This window comes from Arachis ipaensis, chromosome B2, assembly GCF_059453495.1.
Source record: "Arachis ipaensis isolate K30076 ecotype BB chromosome B2, ASM5945349v1, whole genome shotgun sequence".
NCBI classification, from domain to species: domain Eukaryota; kingdom Viridiplantae; phylum Streptophyta; class Magnoliopsida; order Fabales; family Fabaceae; genus Arachis; species Arachis ipaensis.
Genome location: NC_142437.1, coordinates 95,638,543 through 95,643,981, shown reverse-complemented (window position 1 = coordinate 95,643,981; position 5,439 = coordinate 95,638,543). Strand labels below are relative to the sequence as shown.

The 5,439-nt window shown below is 39.2% G+C and overlaps 1 non-coding gene across 1 annotated transcript; it reads left to right on the top strand.

Annotated features, from left to right (window-relative positions):
• Nucleotides 1–2,935: 2,935 nt before the first annotated feature.
• LOC148574917 (small nucleolar RNA R71) lies at nucleotides 2,936–3,043 on the top strand. Its single transcript, XR_015906270.1, has one exon. It is a non-coding gene; the product is annotated as a small nucleolar RNA R71 (small nucleolar RNA).
• Nucleotides 3,044–5,439: the final 2,396 nt, after the last annotated feature.

The following is a 5,439-nucleotide window of genomic DNA, read 5'->3' as shown; positions in this document are numbered from 1 at the left end:
GTAGTTTCATTACTTGATAGGGAGTTGATTAAAAGGAATTCTTGAGTTGGAAGGATTGAAGGAGAAATTTATAGTTGGGTTAAATGTTGGATTGCTATCCTGTCACCAACGCCAATCCCTTTGAACTAAGTGGGTTGTAACTCGTGAATAGATCTGGCAATCCAACTTGTTTGACTTTTCCTTACCTAGTAAAGGATAACCAAACAGAGTAACCGTTAATTATAAATCAATCTTAAAAATCACTCCATCAATGATAGAGATTCTAACTAATCAATTCCCAGTCAAGGCTTTTATTTATATTATTTATTTAAAATTCCTCAATTTAAATTCCAATTTACTTAGCTCAACTTCTTGGAACATCTGATTAATAAAACAACACACTTTTCTGCAACTCGTTGGGAGACGACCTGGGACTTAAAACTCCCAGTAATTTTAATTTAAACTCTCTGTGACATATTTCTAAATTGATAGGCAGATTTTTGGTGAGTTAAGAACTATACTTGCAACGTAACCATTTTAATAAATTTTTAATTCACCAGCTTCTGCTTCCCATCAGGTGTGAAGATGGGTTTATATAGGGGTGGAGAGAGGGTTAGGGTTCGGCCATATAGGGTGGGTTTGGGAGGGAAAGTGGTTTGAATTTGAATGGTGAGGTAGGTGGGGCTTTATGATGGATGGATGTGGATTGGTGAAGGGTTTATGGAGAAGAGGGTAGGATTTGATAGGTGAGGGGTTTTTGGGGAAGAGGTATTGAGGTGATTGGTGAATGGGTGAAGAAGAGAGAGAGTGAGTTGAGGTTGGTGGGGATCCTGTGGGGTCTACAGATCCTGAGGTGTCAAGGATTTTTCATCCCTGCACCAAGTGGCGTGCAAAATGCCCTTTTCTGCCAATCCTGGCGTTAAACGCCAGGTTGCTGCCCATTTCTGGCATTTAACGCTAGCTTCTTGCCCTTTTTTGGCATTAAACGCCAGTCTGGTGCCCATTTCTGGCATTAAACGCCCATAATGGTGCCGGACTGAGCGTTTAACGCCCATTCTGCTGCCCTTACTGGCGTTTAAACGCCAGTAGCCTTCTCCTCCAGGGTGTTCTATTTTTCATTCTATTTTTCAGTTTGTTTTTGCTTTTTCAATTGTTTTTGTGACTTCCCATGATCATCAACCTACAGAAAACATAAAATAATAGAAATATAACATAGATAAGTAAAATTGGGTTGCCTCCCAACAAGCGCTTCTTTAATGTCAGTAGCTTGACAGTGGGCTCTCATGGAGCCTCACAGATACTCAGAGCATGATGATGGCCTCTCAACACCAAACTTAGAGTTTGGTTGTGGCCTCCCAACACCAAACTTAGAGTTTGAATGAGGGGATTTTGTTTGACTCTACATTGAGAGAAGCTTTTCATGCTTCCTCTCCATGGTTATAGAGGGAGATCCTTGAGCCTTAAACACAAGGGAGTCCTCATTCACTTGAAGGACTAATTCTCCTCTGTCTACATCAATCATAGCTTTTGCTGTGGCAAGGAAGGGTCTACCAAGGATAATGAATTCATCCATACACTTCCCAGTGTCTAGGATTATGAAATCAGCAGGGATGTAGTGGTCTTCAACCTTTACCAAGATATCCTCTACAAGTCCATAAGCTTGTTTCCTTAAATTGTCTGCCATCTCTAGTGAGATTCTTGCAGCTTGTACCTCAAAGATCCCTAGCTTCTCCATTACAGAGAGAGGCATGAGGTTTATGCTTGACCCTAGGTCACACAGAGCCTTCTCAAAGGTCATGGTGCCTATGGTACAAGGTATTGAGAACTTCCTAGGATCCTGTCTCTTTTGAGGTATTCTCTGCCTAGTCAAGTCATCCAGTTCTTTGGTGAGCGAGGGGGATTCATCCTCCCAAGTCTCATTACCAAATAACTTGGCATTTATTTTTATGATTGCTCCAAGGTACTTAGAAACTTGCTCTTCAGTAACATCTTTATCCTCTTCAGGGGAAGAATACTTATCAGAGCTTATGAATGGCAGAAGTAAATTCAATAGAATCTCTATGGCCTCATTGTGGGCCTCAGATTCCCATGGTTCCTCATTAGGGAACTCCATGGAGGCCAGTGGATGTCCATTGAGGTCTTCCTCAGAGGAGATCACTGCCTCGTCCTCCTTTCCATGTTTGGCCATGTGAGATGTGGTTATGGCCTTGCACTCTCTTTTTGGATTCTCTTCTGTATTGCTTGGGAGAGTACTAGGAGGGAGTTCAGTAATTTTCTTACTCAACTGACCCACTTGTGCCTCCAAAGTTCTAATGGAGGACCTTGTTTCAGTCATGAAACTTTGAGTGGTTTTAATTAGATCAGAGACTATAGTTGCTAAGTCAGAGTGGCTCTGCTAAGAATTCTCTGTCTGTTGCTGAGAAGATGATGGAAAAGGTTTGCCATTGCTAAACCTATTTCTTTTACCATTATTGTTGTTGAAGCCTTGTTGAGGCCACTGTTGATCCTTCCATGAGAGGTTTGGATGATTCCTCCATGAAGGATTATAGGTGTTTCCATAGGGTTCTCCCATGTAATTCACCTCTTCCATTGCTGGGTTCTCAGGATCATAAGCTTCTTCTTCAGATGAAGCTTCTTTGGTACTGCCTGTTGCTGCTTGCATTCCAGACAGACTCTGAGAAATCATATTGACTTGTTGAGTCAATTTTTTGTTCTGAGCCAATATGGCATTCAGAGTATCAATTTCAAGAACTCCTTTCTTCTGACTTGTCCCATTATTCACAGGATTCCTTTCAGAAGTGTACATGAATTGGTTATTTGTAATCATTTCAATGAGTTCCTGAGCTTCTGCAGGCGTCTTCTTCAGATGAAGGGATCCTCCAGCAGAGCTGTCCAATGATATCTTGGACAGTTCAGATAGACCATCATAGAAGATACTGATGATGCTCGATTCTGAAAGCATGTCAGAAGGACACCTTCTGATCAATTGCTTGTATCTTTCCTAAGCTTCATAGAGGGATTCACCTTCCTTCTGTCTAAAGGTTTGGACTTCCACTCTAAGCTTGCTCAATTTTTGAAGTGCAAAGAATTTTTCTAAGAAGGCATTGACTAGTTTTTCCCAAGAGTTCAGGCTTTCTTTAGGTTGTGAATCCAACCATATCCTAGCTCTGTCTCTTACAGCAAAGGGGAAGAGCATAAGCTTGTAGACCTCAGGGTCAACCCCATTGGTCTTGACAGTGTCATAGATTTGCAAGAATTCAGCTAAGAACTGATGAGGATCTTCCAATGGAAGTCCATGAAACTTGCAATTCTGTTGCATCAGAGAAACTAATTGAGGCTTAAGCTCAAAGTTGTTTGCTCCAATGGCAGGAATTGAGATGCTTCTCCCATAGAAGTCAGGAGTAGGTGCAGTAAAGTCACCAAGTACCTTCCTTGTATTATTGGCTTTGCTGTTGTTTTCGGCTGCCATGGCTTCTTCTTGTTTGAAAATTTCTATTAGGTCCTCTACAGAGAGTTGTACTTTGGCTTCTGTTAGCTTTCTCTTCAAGGTCCTTTCAGGTTCAGGATCAGCTTCAACAAGAATGTCTTTGTCCTTACTCCTACTCATATAAAAAGAGAGAAGAGGAAAATATGGAATCCTCTATGTTATAGTATAGAGATTCCTTGAGGTGTCAGAGGAAAAGAAGAATAGAAAGAGAAGGTAGAGAGAAAGAATTCGAACTTATCAAGAGGGATAGAGTTCGAATTGTACATTGAGGAGGAGTGTTAGTCCTTTAAATAGAAAGAGTTGAGAAGAGGGGAAGAATTTTCGAAATTAAAGTAAAAGATTTTGAAATAATTAAAAGAATTTTTGAAATTTTGATTGATGATTTTTGAAAACTAAGATTGGAAAAGAAATTAAGTGATTTTTGAAAAAGATTTTGAAATTAGAAATAAAAAAGATATGATTGAAACTTAATTTTGAAAAAGATATGATTGAAAAGATATGATAGAGAATCAAATAGAAAAAGGAAAGTTTTAAAATTAAAGTTGATTACTTGACTAACAAGAAATTAGAAAATATGATTCTAGAATTAAAACTTTTGATCCTTTCTTACTAGGCAAGTAATAACTTGAAAATTACTAATTGTAGCAAGGATTTTCGAAAATAATAATAAAAAAATGGAAAGAAATTGATTTTGAAAGGATATGATTGATAAGATATGATTTGAAAAAGATTTGATTTTGAAAAATTATGAATATTTGAAAAAGATTTGAATTAAAAACAAAATCTTCCCTCTAGTGTCATCCTGGCATTAAACGCCCAAAATCCTACCTTTTTGGGCGTTTAATGCCCAGCCAGGTACCCTGGTTGGCGTTTAAACGCCAGTTTTCCTTCTTCACTGTGCGTTTTGAATGCCCAGCTTTTTCTGTGTAATTCCTCTACTAAATGTTCTGAATCTTCAATTCTCTGTGTTATTGACTTGAAAAGACACAATTTTGAAATTTTTTTTTGAATTTTTAATGATGAGAAATAATAAAAATGCAACTAAGATGAAATAAACAATGCATGCAAGAGACCAAACTTAGAAGTTTGTATACTGGTATGCGAAATTGTTACTCAGGTTGTGAATTGTTGTTCGAAATTGATTCCCTGGCGATGGCACCAAAAACTGATGCACAGAACCATGGTCTAAACATATCTTCACAACTTCGCATAACTAACCAGCAAGTGCACTGGGTCGTCCAAGTAATACCTTACGTGAGTAAGGGTCGAATCCCACGGAGATTGTTGGTATGAAGCAAGCTATGGTCACCTTGTAAATCTCAGTCAGGCGGATATAAAATAGTAATGGGGTTTTTGAAATTTAATAATAAAAGAAGGATAGAAATACTTATGTAAATCGTTGGTGAGAATTTCAGATAAGCGTATGGAGATGCATTCGTTCCTCTGAACCTCTGCTTTCCTGCTGTCTTCATCCAATCAGTCTTACTCCTTTCCATGGCTGGCTTTATGCAAGGGCATCACCGTTGTCAGTGGCTACATCCCCTCCTCTTATGAAAATGGTCCAAGATGCCCTGTCACGGCACGGCTAATCATCTGAGGTTCCCGATCATGCTGGAATAGGATTCACCCTCCTTTTGCGTCTGTCACTACGCCCAGCACTCGCGAGTTTGAAGCTCGTCACAGTCATTCAATCATTGAATCCTACTCGGAATACCACAGACAAGGTTTAGACTTTCCGGATTCTCTTGAATGCCGCCATCATTCTAGCTTACACCACGAAGATTCTGATTAAGAGATCTAAGAGATACTCATTCAATCTAATGTAGAACGGAAGTGGTTGTCAGGCACGCGTTCATAGGGAATGATGATGATTGTCACGTTCATCACATTCAGGTTGAAGTGCGAATGAATATCTTAGAAGCAAAATAAGATGAATTGAATAAGAAACAGTAGTGCTTTGCATTAATCTATGA